The sequence below is a fragment of the Canis aureus genome, chromosome 6 (assembly GCF_053574225.1).
Source record: "Canis aureus isolate CA01 chromosome 6, VMU_Caureus_v.1.0, whole genome shotgun sequence".
Classification (NCBI taxonomy): Eukaryota; Metazoa; Chordata; class Mammalia; order Carnivora; family Canidae; genus Canis; species Canis aureus.
Genome location: NC_135616.1, coordinates 25,725,134 through 25,746,337, shown reverse-complemented (window position 1 = coordinate 25,746,337; position 21,204 = coordinate 25,725,134). Strand labels below are relative to the sequence as shown.

The 21,204-nt window shown below is 37.7% G+C and overlaps 1 protein-coding gene, 1 long non-coding RNA gene and 1 pseudogene across 12 annotated transcripts in view; 1 reads left to right on the top strand and 2 right to left on the bottom strand.

Moving 5' to 3' along the window:
- The window catches only part of DTNA (dystrobrevin alpha), a 352,302-nt gene that overhangs the window by 261,728 nt on the left and 69,370 nt on the right, over positions 1-21,204 (bottom strand). The window lies entirely within an intron of this gene.
- LOC144315624 (uncharacterized) overlaps positions 1-21,204 on the top strand; it is a 91,203-nt gene that overhangs the window by 11,825 nt on the left and 58,174 nt on the right. The window lies entirely within an intron of this gene.
- Positions 873-1,353, bottom strand: LOC144315150 (large ribosomal subunit protein uL23 pseudogene; annotated as a pseudogene).

Below are 21,204 nucleotides of genomic sequence, written 5' to 3'. Positions count from 1 at the left end.
GAGAGAAGTTTTAGATCTGGACAGTTGAGAGCTGGAGTGTGAAAAACGGAGATTTCCTGGGGTTCATGAATGTTGCCTATTAGGCTATGCTTCAAATGCTCTGGAGCATTTCCAAGTTCAGTCTAGCTAAAGAGAAAGTCCTACTTCCTTCCTCAATACATCTAAAGTCAATAGTGAGCTGAATTTAAGCAATAGCAAAGTTGGGTTCAGATCTAGTACATATTAGATTATTTCAATCCCTTTTTCCACCTTCTTCTCCACACAGTAGTGGAGTGACTGAGGAATAAGTGAGCCCTTTTCTGAAAATAAATATTATTTACTGCTATGAAAACCATGAAGGCTGATATAAAATAAAAAATTACAGAACGTGAAGAAGCAGAAAAATATGCCCCCATAATAAAAGTAAAAAAAAAAAAAAAGCAGTGGAAATAGACCTACAGATGACCCAGATATTAAACTTAGCAGACAAAGATTAAAAGGAAAGCTATGAGGGACTCCTGGATGGCTCAGTGGTTGAGCGTCTGCCTTTGACCCAGAGTGTGATCCTGGGGTCCTGGGATCGAGTCCCACATCGGGCTTCCTGTATGGATCCTGCTTCTCTCTTTGCCTGTGTCTCTGCCTCTCTCTCTCCTTCTCTGTGTCTCATGAATAAATAAATAAATCTTCTTTTTAAAAGGAAAGCTATGATAAACATCTTAAAAATATATAGTGGAAAAAAGTAGAAAGCACTCATTAATAGTTGGGGAATTTCAGCAGAGCTATAGGTACAGTAAAAAAGAACTAAATGGAGGGGCGCCTGGGCGGCTCAGTTGGTTGAGCATCTGACTCTATTTTTTATGGTGAAAAAATTTATATTTATATTTATAGCCAGCTGGACTCAGTTTAGATGATCCCAATTTTGTTGGCAACATCCAAAGCATCATAGTCAGGAGCCAGTCGAACATATGCTTTCTTCTGTCCATCAGGCCAGATCAAGGTGTTGACCTTGGCCACATCAATGTCATAGAGCTTCTTCACAGCCTGTTTGATCTGGTGCTTATTGGCCTCGACATCCACAATGAACACAAGTATGTTGTTGTCTTCTATTTTCTTCATGGCTGACTCAGTAGTCAGGGGGAACTTGATGATGGCATAGTGATCAAGCTTGTTTCTCCTGGGGGTGCTCTTTCGAGGATATTTGGGCTGCCTTGAGAGACACAGGGTCTTGGGTCATCAGAATGTAGGTGACGTGAGGATCTTCCTTTCTTTGTGACTCTGCACACTTTTCAGCACTGCTTTCTTAGCTTTCAAAGCCTTTGCTTTGGCTTCAGCTTTGGGAGGGGCAGGGTCTTCCTTCTTCACCTTCAGTGCCATCTTCGTGAAAGGGAGAGCATCTGACTCTTGATTTCAGCTCAGGTCATGCTTTCAGGCTTCTGGGATCAAGCCCCAAATCAGGCTCCCCACTCAGCAGGGAGTCTGCTTGTCTCCCTCTTCCTCTGCCCCTCCCCCTGCTCTTTCCCTTTCTCAAATTAATAAATAAAACTTGAAAAAAAAAAGAGAACCAAATGGAAATGATAAAAATGAAAATTATGGTACCATAAACACAGGATTCATTTAGTGGGCAGAATAGCAGACTGAACCTAGCAGAAGAAAGGATCAGAAAATTTAAGACAGGCCAATAAAAATCATCCAAATTGAAACACAAGAGAAAAAAAAGAGTAAAGAAAATGGAACAGAAAATCTGTGATTGTAATACAATACGAATGGTCTAACATGTATAATTGGAGCCGTAGAGGCTATGAAAGAGAATGGAGCATAAGAAATATTTGAAGAGGCAAGTGTTTTCCAAAAATGAAGGATTTCAACCCACGTGTGAGAAAAGCTAACTGAAACCCAATAGGAAAAATGTAACAACAAAGAAAGAAAAAAAATCAGTAATAATAGCAATATAGTGAGGCATTTTATAACTAAACTGCTTAAAAACAAAGATAAAGAGTAAATATTAAAAGCAACCAGAGAAAAAAAGATAGCACATACAGGGAACAACTTTGAGAATGTCTGGCTTTTCATCTAAAACACTGGATTGCCATAAGACAATGTAGTATCTGCAAAGTGCTGAAGGAAAGTACCTGTTAACATGGCTTTCACTGTTCAGGAAAAATATCTTTCAATGTGAGAGTAAAATAAAACAGGCAAAAGTTGAAAGCATTCATTTTTGGCAGATATGCACTATAAGAGATGAGAAAGGAAATTTTTCAAGGTGAAAGGAAATTATTCTTGATGTAAGCCTGGATTCACACCCAGGAATGAAGAGAGTAGTAGAATGAATAAATGGTAAAACATCTGGATAAGTATTAAGGACCTTTTAAAAAATTATCATCTATGTATGTAGGTATCTATCTATAAAAGATAATAACTATTTAATGCAAAAATAATAATATATTTACCTAGGAGTACCTACTCATTTACCTATGAGTAAATAAAATATAAGATAAAAAGGAAACAATAGGAAGTGAATAAATGGAATTATAATTTTGTAAGGTTCTTAAGACTGTTCTTTTAGTAATATTATTTGAAAGAGATAATGTTAAAGATAAATAGTTTGTGGGGCAGCCCAGGTGGCTCAGTGGTTTAGCGCCACCTTCAGCCCAGGGTGTGATCCCGGAGACCTGGGATTGAGTCCCACGTCGGGTTCCCTGCCTGGAGCCTGCTTCTCCCTCTGCCTGTGTCTCTGCCCCCCTCCCCCCTCTAATGAATAAATAAATAAAATCTTTTAAAAAAAGATAAGTAGTTTGTAATCTCAAGATACAACCACTGGGGGGAAAGCATTCCAGTAAGATATAGTGAAAATAATCAATAGAGGGAAAAAAATGTAATAGTAAGAAATTTAATTAACCCAAAAGGCAAAAATAAGGAACATAAGAACAAGGAACAGATGAAATAAACTAAAAACAAACACCTATATGGTAGACTTAAACCTAACATTACATCCAATGTAATATAATAACCATTCCATTATCAAACTGAATAGAAAAGCACTACCAAACTATATGGTTTTTAAAGAAATATACTTTAAATATAAAAACATAGATTTGTTGAAAGTAAGAGTACAAAAAGATATGCCATAAAAATGTGGGTGTGTCTATATGAAAACATATCGAACCCATCAGACTATAAGGCAAGGTGAATTATGCCCCAAGGAGGGGCATTTCATAGTAATAAAAGGAACAACTCATCATGATGACATACAAATAAAATACAGCTTTAATATCTGTGAAGGAAAAATTGACAGAATTAAAAGTAGAGAAGATAAATCTATAATTATTTAAAGGCAAGCAGAAACCCTTTTAAGGTTCTTTATCCCAACACACATACATGCTATTACTGACCAGCAATAAACTGGAATAGGCTGTGTTTTGGGGAGACCTCTCAGGGCAGAATGCATCTCTGGGACTAGCCTCCAAATTGGATACACAGAAGAAGCAGCCTTAGTACATGACATGGACAGGGGAGTTTCCTTATAGCCAGCAACCCTGGAAGGTTCACAGGTATGACAAATCATGGATTGTTTACTTATGGTTTACAGGTAGGGTGAGTCCACAAACACCCTCACTCATTTCCCCTGGAGGTCATACAAATATTCCTACTTTGTGTTCCATGCGGAGACAAAAATGAGATGAAATGTATCCACATTCTTAATCTCCTCCCTACTGGTTCATCTTGACTGTTGGTTGCTGATTTAGTTGAGTGGAATGTGGGTTCCCTGCAGTTTGGGGTGATCAATAGAGCCCTAGCAACCTGAAGCCCTGAATGTGCCACAGAGGCCACTCTAACAGGTAAACGGCTGTACCACAGGCTTATCCTGGAGGGCATGTGCAAAGCTGTGAGCACTCCCCCTGCAGGTGTGTGAGTCCAGGTTCAGGACTCTGAGATTTTCAGGGAGATGGTGGCATGGGCAGCTAACACTGAATTTTCTATAGCTGAAATCTTGCTTTATAAGCATAGAGCTGAAGACCTGGATGGAATGTTTAGTGTCCTAGATGAAGAAATAGATGAAATTCATGACAGGATCTAGTTCTTTAAGAAAGACTTTGAAGCCTTAGACACGTTTTTGTTGGAGGCCAGACTTGAAACAAAGCTACTTGAAATGCTGAGTATGAAGGTAGGTATTGTAAAATGGAATAAGTCTCACTTTTTTTTTTAAGATTTTTTATTTATTTATTCATGAGAGAGAGAGAGGCAGAGACACAGGAGAGAGAGAGAGAGAGAGAGTGAGAGAGAGAGGCAGAGACACAGACAAAGGCAGAGGGAGAAGCAGGCTCCATATAGGGAGCCCGACGTGGGACTCGATCCTGGGTCTCCAGGATCAGGCCCTGGGCTGAAGGCAGTGCTAAACCACTGAGCCACTGGGGCTGCCCAAGCCTCACCTTTTGAAATTAAAATAGACTTGCTAGAAAAGAAAGATGAAGGAAAGAAATCAATCCAGAACCAGACGAGGTGATGGTTGCTATGAGAAGAATACAGTAGTCATTGAAGGATACATTGGAATCCATCTAATCCCAAGTGACCTAAACCATAATAATCTTAAAATTTATGCCAGAAGAGTAAAATGCAACTATAGATATTATTGAAGAAAAGTTTTGATAAAATTTCCCATCTTTAGGAAAGTTTAAAACTACTTCCATATGAAAGTAAGGGATGGAAAGAATGAGTGACTCAATGGACAGAATGGGGAAAAAGATTGAAATGCAAAGGTGTGTTTGGAAAAATCTCTGTATAAGAAGGATCACCAGATCCAGTGTTTGAATACTAGTTGATGACTATGGATTTGTTTGCTACCCTTGGAGATGACGTGGATGATGGCCACTAGGAGCTGGATATAATAAAAGGGTCAGGGATCCCTGGGTGGCGCAGCGGTTTGGCGCCTGCCTTTGGCCCAGGGCGCGATCCTGGAGACCCGGGATCGAATCCCACGTCGGGCTCCCGGTGCATGGAGCCTGCTTCTCCCTCTGCCTATGTCTCTGCCTCTCTCTCTCTCTCTCTCTCTCTCTCTCTCTCTGTGACTATCATAAATAAATAAAAACTAAAAAAAAAAAGGTCAGATCTTAGAGGCCACTTAGATGGGAAGCTTTGAAGACACATGTATGCCCTCAAGCAAACGTTTCCTTAAAACTTTTGAAAAAATTACTCATATGTGTAACAAATTAGCTAGAGAAGATAAAAGCTTACATATATTAATACTCTTCAAAGCAATTGTGCATCTTTAGAATCAGAAAATGCAAAGATTGAACATGAGGTTCAAATACCTGACCAGAAACCAACAACTGAACTATATCAAGAAAATGAAATAAACCTCACAGGAAATTAACTGTACAGGAAGGAAAGAGTTGAAAAAGAGGAGAAATATTCCATGGCACATAAGCTCCCCGAAAAATCAGATACTTACAGACAAGAAAGACTTCCATTTTATTGTACTCTTTAAGTAGTAGAAGTATGACTTGATGACCAGACCACCACAGCATCAGAGAAAACAAGCGTTTTTCCTGAACTGTACAGCAACTAGGTACATTTGGAACTTTCTTTCTTTCTTCTTTCTTTCTTTCTTTCTTTCTTTCTTTCTTTCTTTCTTTCTTTCTTTCTTTCTTTCTTCTTTCCTTCCTTCCTTCCTTTCTTTTTCTTTCTTTCTTCTTTCTTTCTTTCTTTCTTTCTTTCTTTCTTTCTTTCTTTCTTTCTTTCTTTCTTTCTTTCTTTCTTTCTTTCCTTCCTTCCTTCCTTCCTTCCTTCCTTTCTTTCTTTCTTTTACATTTGGAACTTTAAAGGCTATTTCAGTTTGCCAAAAACTTTCCTTTCTATAGTTTAGGACTACAGTGGAAGTATGCTCAAATAAGATTTTATTGCTTAAAAAAATGAATCTGCCTTCTCCCATCTTTTGCCTGCTCTCATTACGCACATTCCTGGTATGGCACATGCGAATGCCAACATGCAGTCACATGTGAACAAAATAAGATGACCCCTACCTTATTTAGACAAATGTGGTCTCTTCTAGCAGTTCCTCAGTGATATTTGAAGGTGCGAAATTTAGGCATTTGGGTGGTTTGGTAGTGGTGGAGTGGTGGTTATAAGGTTTTAAGAAACATTTTTATTCCTGATATCTTTTCTCAGAGCCCTAAAATTCGAGAGGTAGCTACTACTTTACCTGGCAGGACTTTTTCATGCACAGCTCTGGTAGCCCCATACATAGAAGTTAAAGGAATAAAGGAAGCAGAAATGTACAAGCTGAACAAAAGCTGCTAGGTGCAAAGTTAACTGTATATGTGGAATGGGAACAGGATCAAAGGAAGGGCAACCCATGTGTGTTGAGTGCCTACTATGTGCAGAGGACCTTTATGTATGTTATTTTGCCTAATCCTTGAAATTCTACCTTTTAGGCATTATTATTTCCATTTCACAGATTAAGAAACTGAGTCTCAGATTAAATGACTCAGGTTATTAGGATTAATAAATAAAGGTACATAAATCTGATCATATATCTCCATGATTCTAAAGCTCTAAAATTTTCCCTTGTATTGAGAAATAAAGAGGTTTCCTTGGAAGCCTTGTAGTATTTCCCTGGAGCTCAAAGACTTGGTGCTGTTCTATCGCAAGGCATATACTATGGGTGTTGGGAGTTTGAGGGCAGTGGGGAGAAAGCTCCATTTTTTATCACTTAATAATGGGTGAACCTGCACCAGGTTAGACTCTGAAAAAAATCAAGAAGAAGGAAAAGGGAACCTGATGGGAGGGAGAGATAGGGTGACATAATCTAGTTATTTCATTATCTCACTTAAAGCTGTAAGAGTGTGTGGTGCTAGAGCAGACTCTGAATTCACATTCTACCTCTGCCAAGTCCCACACTGAGTTACTTAATCTCTCTACACCTGTTTTTCACCTGCAAAAAGATGATAATATTTATCTCAGAAAATAGCTATTGTGAGTACTGAATGAGTTATTATATGTTAAATACTTGGAAAAGTTGTTTAGCACATGGCAAATTCAATTAGAGTTCCTATCATCATCATCATCATCACCATCAGAGTAATTATCTGAATCAGAATATCCTCATTTAATACCCATCTTTTACAACAGTGGAAGTTTGGGAGAGGGTAAGAAAAACAGCAGATTTGAATCACCTAGAGAGCTTTTGTTATAACAAGATCCAAGCCAAAGTGGACCAACTATCAGTTTAATCAATCTCTAGGGGTGGGTTCTGAGTATCTATTTGCTTAAAAAGTCCTCCCTGGACTCTAATGTGAATCCAGGGTAGAGAACTTCTGCTCTATATTATCAAAAATAGATATTGTAATAAATACCTGCTCTATACTATCAAAGATAGTTTTTGCCCACTAATCTTTCTTATTGGGATTGATACTAAATTTATCAAGTTAGTGTTTTGCCTACATACCTGACTGAATTTTGACATGATTTCAGGAGCTTGCACAAATGCATTTTATTTCACATGAAGGTAGTGATCATGGACATTAGCTGCAAGCTTTTATAATACAAAGAAAAATGACTTGAGTGTTCCCAAAATTAATAGAAGAAAATCTGATATTAAGCTTTACAAATACTTCGTGACATCTACCATGGCCTGATTCATTTGTGGGGCATGTGTGTGTGTGTGTGTGTGTGTGTGTGTGCGCGCGCGCATGTGGTGTGCCCAGCAGTACCTAACTATTTTTGGAATGAGGTAGGATGTATAAAGCATCAGCTGTGATATAAAACCCACAAAGGCAAAGTGGCAGTGAGCACGACCCTTTGTGGAAAGTCAGAGACTCGGCATGGTGTAATCCTTTTATTAACTCAAAGTAACAACGGGATAAAACTCTTGCTAACATCAAAGTGGTCACCTATTAGGAGCATCTCGAATTACCTGGCAAATGTGTAACCATTCAGGTTCCCTTATCTGAATTGGGGGCAGACCATTTATAAACTGATCAAGTCTAGTCTCTGTTTCTGGATGAAAGCACCTGTGAGCCCACAGTGGGAAGGCTGGCAAAACACAAGATAATCTATGGTGTTTGTGGTATTGGTCTTCTATCGTGGCAGTACTTTAGAAACACTGTGGGATTTAAAATAAAATATAGGTGCTTGGGCCTCCTACCCAGAGATCCTCCTAGAACAGATCTTAAGTGGGGCATAAATTTGGGTGCTTCTACTGTGCAGTTAAGGTTGAGAACCACTGTTGTGGTGGAAAGGACATAAACGTTGCAAGTAGATTATCAGAGGCTTGAAATGTTGCTGTTCTGTCCACTTCATGTAGGGTATTGGGAACTTAATTAAATTATATAAACCTCAATTTCTCAACTGGAAAAAGAACTTACCATAATATACCTTGCAGAGCTGTCATGAAGACAAGGGGCAAACCATGTATAGCACTTAGCATGGTGTCTGGCACGTGGTAAATATTCAAAGAGTGTTTATGAAACACCCCATAACTTTATCTTCAATACTCCTCTCTTCTCTGTAGGAGTCCTTCTTCCTCTGGAACCTGTGCAAAGCCTCTTTTTTGGCGTCCCCATATGGCCTTGTTTTCCACAGAGGTTCCCTCTATTCTGAACCTTCCTGAGTATCTTCTTTACTTTATCTGTATCTAGTATAGGGATTCCCAACCACTGGGATCTCCTGCAGGACTTTAAAAATTGCTGATGTCTGATTCCTACACCAGCATTTTCTGACCTGAAATCCTAGTTGCTAGTATAACTTCTCCACATGTATAGCAGTCCAAGTCTGTGTAAATCTTCAGAATTTTTTTTCGATATTGGAATAATATGCAAGTTATCAGAGATAAGGAAAAATACACAGTAAGCATTTGGTAAGTGATTTATCCATTTATTCCTTTAGGGAGCATTTTTTCGTTGAGCTCTTCATTTGTGCTAGGTAATGAGTATCAGAGGTATTTTAAGATTGTCCCTGTTTTCAGTGAGTTCACAATGTAGTAAACTGAAAGATATTCGTCAAGTTTTTATCAAGTGCTTAGGAGATAGATGGTGATATCTGAGGTGCTGAAGATAGAAAAGTAGAGGGATCCCTGGGTGGCTCAGCGGTTGAGTGCCTGCCTTCGGCCCAGGATGTGATCCTGGAGTCCCAGGATCGAGTCCTACATCGGGCTCCCTGCATGGAGCCTGCTTCTCCCTCTGCTTCTCCCTCTGCCTGTGTCTCTGCCTCTCTCTCTCTCTCTCTCGTCTCTCACGAATAAATAAATAAAATTTAAAAAAAAAATAGAAAAAAATCCCCATGCTCAGGGACTAGGTTCCAGTGGGAGACATTAAAGGAGTATTGTCTGGGACTTACAATCAGGGATATAAACTTCCATCTGAGGATGGACATATGGGAAGGCTTTCTGAGGAGATGGGAGAACTGATTCTTGAAGAACATGGAATTAGGCAGCAAAGGCAACATATATGTGCTAGCTAATCTTATATGTCAACTCAACTGGGCTACAGTGCCCAGATCTTTGGCCAAATATTATTTTTGATATTTCTATAAAGGTGTTTCTTGTGAACAAGATTTACATTTAAATTGGTGGCTTTGGAATAATGTAGAATATGGGTGAGGCTCCTGCAGTCAGTTGAAGGCCTTCATAGAATAAAGACTGACCTTCCATGAACAGGAGACAAACTTTGGCCTTGAATTGCAATATTAACTCCTCCTGAGTTGCCCACCCTGCAAATTTTAGACTTGGTAGTCTCCATAATCCTGTGAGCTGATTCCTTAAAAAAAATCTCACTGTGTATGTATACACATCCAATATTAGTTTTGTTTCTCTGTAGAAACCTGACAAGTAAGGTATGCATTTGAATCAGATGTATCTTTTCCTATTCTCCTCAAGATTGAAGTCCCATCCTTGACTTCTGTTTCATTAAGGAATAGATGCCATCCAACATGATTCCTTCTAACTCCCTTTTCATTTACCTGAAAGGGCCCCCTTGCCTTTATTGGGTCATTCCTTCTCTGTTTCCAAGGACAAGTACTCTCTTTCTTTCCTATGACTAATCTTTCACTAGTGCTCCAGATCCTTCTCAAGCATTCCTTTGGGAGTATAGTTCAATAATCATTTCCTCTTTCACAGGTGCAACTCCTTCTCTGCTTTCTCTTGAGTTGTGCTTGTCTTCACAAACTAACATACGTCTACACACATGAATGAGTGTGTGTGTGTGTGTGTGTGTGTGTGTACAGTCATGAATATGACATAATCTCTCAGCGGGGTAGATTCAATGAGGTTAGATCCTGTAGGGCTATTTCACAGGAAAGTGGTGCATAGTATGTGGCTTTTCATGGCTGGAGTTCATGTTAGGGTCAAAAGTTCTGTATTGGAGAGGACATGAACTCAGAAGAGTAACACCAGTTTTCTCAGGCCAGTCAGGAGGCTTGACTGACAGTTATGAACATCTTTGAGTAATGAATTAGCACTTGATAAATGATGTTTTTCCAGAGAAAAACTTTGAAAAGGAATCATAAACGGGACCGTTTATGATTATGCGTAGAGAAATTTAAGATTACAGAAAAAAGTAGGGAAAATGAAAGGATAAAAGAGGAGGGAAGGAGATCTGGAGATGAAGGGAAGATGAGTGGCACAAGGGAAATTTGGGGCAAGTGAAATGAGCCCTAAACAGAAGCACCAAAAGGTTACTTAACCTACAATCCTAAATATCCTTTTCTTTATAAAATAACATCATTTACAAGCAGTAAATTTTGAGAGACAGTAATTCTCTGTCTCTCTCAAATTTGTAATGACAGATTGCCGTAACAAATCATAGCACTGTGTGAGTGTACACACACACACACACACACACAACTGCAGTGTAGAGTATGGCTTGGGGGCTACACTGTGCTGAATTATTGGCAGTAAAAGTGTCTGACTTCTGATAAACTATGAAATCCCGTATTTCATTTTTTTTCTTGGCCTTAGTTTTGCAAAATTACCCTTCATTTTGTTGAACAACAAAGACGGATTCATATTAAAGGTGTCCCTTTTCAATCTATTGCTCACATAGAATATTCCTATTTCTATAGAAACAATAGTTTTTTACTTTCCTAACATTACAAAGAACATTTTCTCCAGAAAGCAACATTTGTGTAAAGAAAACTGCATAATTATAACATGCAGGAAAATAACATATAATTGTATCTTTTCAAAAAATAAACCTGCAGAATAAAGAACTTGATAGTGACATTATAAGTAGGGCAAGGATAAAAGCTTTACAGAGATCAGAATTCTCTCTTGGGTGAAAAGCTTATTAAATTCTAATTAGGCACATGTATGTAGTTTGTGAATATAAATTCTAAAAGAGTAGAAAATATGCTGTTTGGGATCCCTGGGTGGCTCAGCGGTTTAGCACCTGCCTTTGGCCCAGGGCATGATCCTGGAGTCCCAGGATCGAGTCCCACGTCGGGCTCCCTGCATGGAGCCTGCTTCTCCCTCTGCTTGTGTCTCTGCCCCTCTCTCCCTCTCTCTCTCTCTAACCCTCTCTCTCTCTCTATCATAAATAAATAAATAAATCTTTAAAAAAAAAGAAAATATGCTGTTGGATTTTTCTATGCTCTGTTGAAGAATCCTTAGAATGTCTTAATTGAATTTTATATTAAAGTAGCAGATAGAATAATAAAGGCAGAGATAAAGGCTATGTTTCCCTATCGACCTGTTGATATAAATCCCAAATTTATAGGTTTTAATATTTATTAGTTATTACAGAATGGCATAATAAAATAGCATAAGCAAGCTTTGTACATGTTCCAACTTAATAATTTCTTATTACGTATATGTTTATAATTCTGTTTTACAAAGTCTAGCATGAAATCTGTATAAAACAAAATTTTAAATAATTCCATTAAGGATCACATCCAAATTCTCACATATTCAATCTAAAAATATGTCAACAGTTAGAGTTCATTTTAAATAAATTCTTTTGTTTTGCCTGATTTTAAGACTCTGTCAAGCTAAGTAATGGCAAGTTCATTTTTAGTTTTTGAAGTGAATACACCTGCCATAATCTCAATTCATAAAGCAGAGAAAATGATTCAAGGCCTTCTACTGATAGTTATCATTTAAAATGACAGCATCCAAAATGTCCAAACTTATTCTCCTTAAAAAATTGTTTGTTTTTTAGTTTTCCTAGTTAGTTTTATTAGTTGACACAAATAAACTACAATATAGTTTCTATTGTTATTACTTCAAGAATGTTTGGGGGAGGAGCACCTGAGTGGCTCAGGTCAGGATTTCAGGTTCCTGGGATAAAGATCTCAGTGGGGAGTCTGCTTCTCCCTCTCCTTCTGCCCCTCCCCTTCCTCATGTGCACTCTCTCTCTCAAATAAATAAATAAAAATCTTTTTTTGAAAATGTTGTGGGGGATACTAAGTTACATAGAGAAACCACAATGTTCAACCATTCCTCAATTTCAATGGAATAGTTTTAATTGTCAATGGAATTGAAAAGGCCAAATTTGTGGAATGTTGATCATAAGCCACTGTGGAATTTGCTCAGTGTCCTTCCAACAGGTGAGATTACAGCTATCAGGGTATTTCAGTTACTAACTTAGAAAAACTAAATTCATATAACAGCAGATGTCATTGTAAAGGAAAAAGCTGATGATGGCATCAAAGTATAAGATGGATGGTTTTAAATCTCTTAGCATATAAAGCTGCAGGGTCCTTCTATTGTGAATATATTTCACACTACGGATCAGGAAGGTCTCTGAGTCCATGGTATGTATGCCTGACTGATGTTTTATAGTGGATTCAGTGGGATGCCTGAAGAACATTCTTTTACATGGAAGATCAGAGTCAGAATCACAGTTTGGAAACTGCATTCTCCCACTGTGAATGTGATAAGATGTCCAGCAATGAGCAGAGAGGTTACGAATGGAAGACACTAGCACAGCAGCTCTAATGATCCATAACAACTTGCATGGTCTGTCTCTGGGATCAAAGAAGAGAGGTCATGGGCATGTGTCCATGCATAGAATTTTTTCAAATCCCTTTTTTGAAACATGTATATAGGAGGTTATGGAGGGAAGCCTATGTATTGGTTTAGTTTCATTGTCCACTAGCACATTTTTAAAAATGTCAAAGCTTCTGGAATTTTTAATTTACTGGAAACTGGTGTCCCAGCTTCCAAAATTGCTTAAATCAAAGTTCCCAAATCCAGCTTTATAACACTTAAACAGCTTAATGTCACCTGACACTTTTTTTTCTCTTCTTCTTTTTAAAGATGCATTATTTTGTTGTCTCCTATACCACCCCTCTCTCCTAGTTTCCCTCCTGTTTTTCTTTTTTTTTAATAAAATAATTTTTATTGGTGTTCAATTTACCAACATACAGAATAACACCCAGTGCTCATCTGGTCAAGTGCCCCCCTTCAGTGCCCGTCACCCATTCACCCCCACCCCCCCGCCCTCCTCCCCTTCCACCACCCCTAGTTCGTTTCCCAGAGTTAGGAGTCTTTATGTTCTGTCTCCCTTTCTGCTTTTTCCCACACATTTCTTCTCCCTTCCCTTATATTCCCTTTCACTATTATTTATATTCCCCAAATGAATGAGAACATACACTGTTTGTCCTTCTCCAATTAACTTACTTCACTCAGCATAATACCCTCCAGTTCCATCCACGTTGAAGCAAATGGTGGGTATTTGTCGATCCCTCCTGTTTTTCCATCAATTCCTTCTCAGTCTTTTCCAAAGCTGTTTCCTCAATGATGGACTCTCTATCTCATGGTTCTTGCTTTGTTTTTCTCTGTTCTCACACATCTTCTCTTGGTAATCATATATATATATTTTATATATATAATATATAAATATATTTTATATATTTATATATAAATATATAAATCATATATATTTATATATATAAAATTATAATTTTATTTATTTATTCATCACAGAGACAGACAGAGGCAGAGACATAGGCAGAGGGAGAAGCAGGTTCCCTGCAGGGAGCCCAATATGGGACTCAATTCCAGGACCCTGGGATCACGCCCTGGGCCAAAGGCAGATGCTCAAACACTGAGCCACCCAGGCGTCCCTTCTCTTGGTAATCTTATCCATTCCTCTGTCCAACCCAGATCTTTCTCCTGATCTCTAGACTTGTATGCCTACTTGCCCACCTAACATTTTCATGAATGTATTTCATCAAATTTCACAGTTATGGAGTTCTTGCTACATGCCAGGCATTGTGTTAAAAGGAGAAAAGACACACTATCCATGCCTCCAAGAAAACTCACATGTGTCTCCCTCCCCTCTCTCTTCAAATCTGTTCTGCAATGGAGTCATCTCGTCTGGGTATTATAGTTAGTTGAATGGTGCTCCCTCCTCCCCAAAGATATGTCTATCCAGAACCTGTGAATGTAATGTTAGTTGGGAAAAGTGTCTTTGTATATGTAATTAAATTAAAGATTTTGAGATGAATTCATCCTGGATTAGGAGGAGTCTGAAATCCAATGACATACAACCTTATAAGAGACAAGAGACAAGAAGACAGACACATAATGAAGATGGAGGCAGATGGGAGTGATGCAGCCAGAAGCCAAGGCATGCTGGAATGGCCAGAAACTGGAAGGGGCAAAGAAGGATCCATTTTTAGGGCCTTCAGAGAGAGTGTGGCCCTGGCCCTGCAGAGATTTGATTTTAGACTTCTAGCTTCCAGAATCAGAAGAGATTACATTTTTCCTGTTTCAAGCCACTAAGTTTGTGGTAGTTTGGAACAGCAGCACTAGGACATTTGATGGGATGAGCACTGGGTGTTATACTGTGTGTTGGCAAATTAAATTTAAATAAAAAAATTTAAAAACCACAAAAAACAAAACCCAGCCCTAGGAAATGGATACGGTACCATTTATTAATTCCCCTCAGCTCAAGTGGTCCAATTCTGTATATTTAAGTTGATTTATACTTGTCTGGTTATTGTCCCTCTTCCCTGTTAGATTACTACTCCTTGAAAGTAGGACTGAATTCCTTTTCTATTGCTAATGCTTAATACTTCACACATGGTAGATATGTTGCAATAATGAAGCAAAGGATTTTTTGTTTGCCTGGTTAGTATCGAAATAGCATCAATCTACTGTAATAAAGATCAATCTTCTCTAAACAGTCTTGATGAATACCTTCAGATTCAGTGTAATATTTCTTTTTTTTTAAAGAATTTTTGTTTATTTATGATAGTCACAGAGAGAGAGAGAGAGAGAGAGAGGCACAGACATAGGCAGAGGGAGAAGCAGGCTCCATGCACCGGGAGCCCGATGTGGGACTCGATCCCGGGTCTCCAGGATCGTGCCCTGGGCCAAAGGCAGGCGCGCTAAACCGCTGCGCCAGCCAGGGATCCCCAGTGTAATATTTCTTAAGCTACTCCTTTACACAAAAATATGTATCACCTATACTGATTTTTAAAAGTAAACTCCAGCCTCCTTAACATGAATTTCAAACTGTTAAAATGTGGAACTGATCTTTTTTTTTTAAGATTTCTATTTATTTATTCATGAGAGACACAGAGAGGGAGAGAGGCAGAGACATAGGCAGAGGGAGAAGCAGGCTCCCTTTGGGGAGTCCGATGTGGGACTCGATCCCAGAACTCCAAGATCATGACCTGAGTTGAAGGCAGACACTCAACCACTGAGCCACCCAGGTGTCCCAAGATGGAACTGACCTTATTGTGAGGGAACTATCTGACAACTATCTCTGAGAGCTCCAGGTTAGCTCAAAGATATAACTGAGAATACTAGAAAGCCATGTTGATAAATTGAGAATGTTAAAAGTTTTAGGGGAAACTTGAAAATTAACAGATTCTGAAATGAGAGCTATAGAAATAAAACATGGAAGAAGGCCCAAGAAGAATCATACTCTTAAGTATTTTGTGCTTTTAAAACTATTACATTTAACAAGTATTTTTCAAAGATAGATCTTTTAAGTCATTTAAATTATTTGATCAAAGTTATTTTGTTGTTAAATATTCCTTTCAATTTTTATGACTCTTTAATATATATATATATTTGTACATTAAAATATAGATGCTTTGCTAAGTCATTTGGGGGAAAAACACAGCAGAGGAGCTCATATGGAGCTATTCACATAAGGTACAGTGAATGCAAAACCGTTTCCTTAAAGCAGGCTTCCCTAAATATATCATTCATAATTATGTATGTTTTGTTTTTAAGACACAAAGAGCTCTGCTTGGTAAATGTCTATTCTTTCTTTATCTCAGATCTACAGCTGGCAGCCGCCACAGGCACACACACTGCACTCACACACTACTCTGATTAACCCTGTTTGTGGAGGGTCAATGCATTTATGACACAACTAAACAGCAACAGAAGGAGACACAGATATACTTAATAGTATTAGTTATTTGCATATAAAATGGTCCAATTAAAAGGCTTGGTATGTATTTGAACAAATGAGTATAAAGCAGCTTAAAAAGCATAATCCATGTCAATCGAAAATTTTACTGAAAGACAGATGGATGGGAGATAATAAGCATAATTTCTAACTAAAAATACACAAATGAAAGGGTTTTACATTTAATATTCTTCTAGGAGAGTTTTTTCTTAACAATAAATAAGAACATGACTTTCACAACTAAAGCTAGACTCTTTAAAAATCCTTTGAAAGGATGGGAAGATGAGCAGAGGAGGAGGGGGTAAGGGGGCACAGCAACCTTCCTACAGAGCATATTCATAAGAAGATGTTTATGGACCAAGAGTGAGTCAAAGAATGTGCATCAAATATGAACTCATAAAATATAAGTCCCCTGCATTAATTTTCCACAGCTGCCATGACAATTGAGCGAAAGCTGGTTGGCTTGAAACAACAGACATTTATTCAATCATTGCTCAGGAGGCCTAAAGTCCTCAATCAAGGTCAGCAGGGTTGGCTTCTACTTGAGGCTCTCAGGAGAATCCGTCCATGGCTTTTTCCCAGCAAAGGTATCTGCCACCATTCCTTGGTGTTCCCTGGCTTGAGGCAGCAAAACGCCAATCCACCTTCACATTCACACAACTTCTTCTGTGGTGTCGCTCTACAGGTCCTCATTACTGCGATGCCAGGAACTGGATTACGATCCACCCTAATCCACTCTGATATCATCTTAACTATTATATCTGCAGAAGCCTTCTTTCCAAATAAGGCCACATTCTGAGTTCCAGGTGCATAGGAATTTGGGGGGTTCTATTCAGTTTAATGCAACCCTCAGTCTTTGGAGTTCTCATACTTCACATTGTAACTCATGAGCTAAGTGCCCCATACTCAGAATTTGACCATGCTGTTTCTTAATTTGCAAGATGTTCAAAGGTACAATGCCTCACGATATCAATTTTTCCTGCATTTAGCCAATAAATTTGGGGAAGATCTTCAAAGATACCACAGAATTTTCTGTGCACTCTCAAATGGCTGATTGTCATGGTAACTCTTTTTGTTTTTTTAAGATTTTTATTCAGTAGTCTTGAAATTTGATGTGCCTCACAATTGCCCAGGGGCTTGTTAAAATACAAGCCCCTGGTGATCCTGATGCTGACACATGGGGACCATACTTTGAGATTTCACTTCCCTAACTCATAGATACTCAGATCGGAGTTCCTATTACTCTCAAGAAGGAAATCTTTTTCCTTATAATCTAGCTGCTTCCTTCTACTATTACCAATAAGGTGAAGAGAAACAGAATGCAATGGTGAAGAAAGACAAGGAGGAGGATGCTGGCATAATACATCTATTATTAACTTCTGACTGATGATGAAATCTAAGAATAGCATGAGGTGGAATGATTATACCAATCTTGGGCCAGTCTGGTGTTCCTGAAGAACTATAAACCCATATTTGAAAAACAGGGAAGGCTTTTTATTTTCCTTCATACTTTCTGAACGTAGCTTGGTGTCTCTAAATTTTGGTAGATTTAAGGCAACTTCAGTGCAGAGTAATAAATATGAAATTATGGACATGGTTTACTTTCTTTTATTCAATTAGAGGTGTTTGGTGTGTGTGCCTGTGTGTATAATTTTAAAGAAGTTTTTAGTAGAACTATTGTGATAGTTTTTATTTTAAGAAACAGCTGCAGGGATCCCTGGGTGGCGTAGCGGTTTGGCGCCTGCCTTTGGCCCGGGGCGTGATCCTGGAGACCCAGGATCGAATCCCACATCGGGCTCCCGGTGCATGGAGCCTGCTTCTCCCTCTGCCTGTGTCTCTGCCTCTCTGTCTCTCTCTGTGTGACTATAATGAATAAATAAATAAAATCTTAAAAAAAAAAAAAAAAGAAAAAGAAACAGCTGCTGTGGGGGGACCCCTGGATGGCTCAGCGGTTTAGGGCCTGCCTTCGGCCCAGGGCATGGTCCTGGAGTCCCAGGATCGAGTCCCACATCAGACTCCCTGCATGGAGCCTGCCTCTCTCTCTGCCTGTGTCTCTGCCTCTCTCTGTGTCTCTCATGAATGAATAAATAAAATCTTAAAAAAAAATAGCTGCTGAATAAATCAGTGTCGTATACCTCTAGCACAACAGCTAATGGTTTCAAACTGGTTTTACAGAAAACACCATAGATATAGCCTTATAACTTTACCAGAGGCCCTAGTATACGGAAAAAAAAAAAACCCAAATGATATTAATACCTTAAAATACAAGTAATGATAATGTAGAGAATAGAAAGAAAAAATACATGTCGTCAAGTAACTTTTAATTTAAGTTTATTATAATTGAATAGGTGTCCTGATATAGCATTTTAAATTTTCTCCTGGACAAGTATAAGTAGATAAAAATAGTTACAAAAATGAAATTTATTGTTAAATAAAAATCACAATATGCACAAAATTTGCCAGTATAAGGATTATAAGTCATGATTTACTATAAACATCCATTTATAACCTTTTCCTCTTACACGACAACTATGTGTGGCAAAATTTTAATATTTTTTTATCATTTACGAGGTATGATAAAAATGGATTCTTTTTTATATAGTTAAATCGCTAATTTGTGAGGAAATCAAAGTATTTTAAGATTTCAGTAGCATTGTTAAGAAAGCCTGGTAGACTCAGCTATAATATTGGGAAAGCAGCAAATACCAAAGTTAGAAGAAAGAAGTTCCTTTGTCAGTATTTCAAGACACCAGATAGTATAATCTTTTACTATAATATGTGTTTTAGAAAACAAGCAAATCATATCCCAGGGCAGTAGTTTCAGTACTGAGCACATGTGTAATATTCCTAAAGATCCCAATGATAGTATTTCAAATTTCATCTTAATTTCTTTTTAAGGATGTTAGGAAAACAGTATTTTTAGGGGCACCTATTTCATCTTTGAAAGAGCTGCTAAAATGTATTATTGTCATATTTGCTGTAATCTGTGCTTACAAAATTGTTGCTACATAGTGAAGAGAGGAAGAAAAATATAATTTCTTTCTCTTTTCTGGTATGACCACCCTATTCAATATCAAATGGTATATCTTATAACTATCAAGTTTATTGTGCAGCTTTTAATCAGCATACCATTCAAATATATGAAAAATTAAAATGCAGAACTTAATATGTTAAGCCAAGTACATTTTTGATGGTTCTTATTCACTGTCAACGTTTAATGAAAAAATACATGGTCAAGAAATTTTACTCAAATTTTAAATTTCAGTAGATTCTCAAGGACTACCATAAAAGAGTAAGATGAATTCAGGATATTCAGTGTTACCAAGACTCATCTAAATGACCATGAAAATAATTAAGTAAAATATAAATGTGGGCTTATTTCAAGTACTTATGGTAACACTATTATGTATTTGTGCGCTTATGCATTTAAAGGGAGTTCTAAATAGTAAACATCCTCATGACCTTCGAATTTACTGTAACTTTCTCATTATTATGTTTAAATAGCATAAAGCTTGTTTTGAGATTGCATTCATACAATCACTCAAGAAATATTTAGAATGCCTACCCATGTTCTTGGCATTGTGTGACATACTGTGGATATAAGAAAAATTAAGATATAATCCCCGCTCTGAGGAGTTTGTTATCTCCTAAAGAAGACATAAAATCATTACAGTATCTTAAATTCCATAATGTAATTATGCAGAACACTAATGTGCTAACCAAAAAGGGATGATTAAGGAAGGTTTAAAAGGTCACTTAAAACTTCAGTCCAGAAAGATAAATTGGAATCAGTCAGGCAAAGTGGGATTTGTGGGGGGAAAGAAGGCATTCAAATAACTGAGCCATCTCTGTAAAGAGTTAAGAGTGAAAAGGAGAAGGGTAAACTGAAGGAATCTCTTGTGGTTTATTAAGGTGAGCATGGTCTAGTATATGATAATAATTATAAAATGGGAAGTAATATTTTCAAGCAACATATAATTTGTACTTTTCTATATATATTATGGGTCTTGGTGCTTGTAATGATAAAGAAGATGCAATATTAATTCCAGTTAATTAGGGAATAAATGGAAGGCAAAGGAGAGAAAGGAAGTAGTTCAGTTCTGAGAATACGTATAGAATAGAGACCTCTAGAAAGTACTTCATCTTACTTTTGATGTCAAGAGGAAGTGCAGTAAGGAAAAGTGAGGATGAAACCTTTATTTTCTGCTTCAATTAGACATAGTCAACATCAGATTTAGAGGCCTTCATGATATAAGCCTGTATGGATGAATGAAATTGATCCGGCTACAAAGAGGGAACTGGCTACTTCCTTCCTTCTGTAACTCCTATACAGGGCACCAACTTACTCTCTTCATGGTATTAGACATGACAATTAGTTCTTATCTAATATCTCCAAAACACAAATATATATGCACTAAGTGTAGTTTTTAAGTTTCAATAAAAAAAAAAATTGTGGGATGCCTGGGTGGCTCAGCGGTTGAGCATCTGCCTTTGGCTCAGGGCATGATCCCAGAGTCCTGGGACTGAGTCCCACGTTGGGCTCCCCTTGGGGAGCCTGCTTCTCCCTCTGCCTATTTCTCTGCCTTTCTCTCTCTTTCTGTGTCTCTCATGAATAAATAAAATCTTTAAAAAATAAATAAAAAATAAAAGATTGTACACATTTAATTTCCTTTTGGTATTTCCGGAATATTTCAATTTCCTATTTTTTTCCACTTATCCACAGAACTTGATTCAGTTGCTTACACTAGTTACACTGCAATATAGGAAAGCAATTAAACAACTGTGAGTTTGGAATTTTAAATAACTTTAAAACAATTAGCTCATTTCCTGTTAGAACTATTTCTAATTACTTTTTTTATAATTT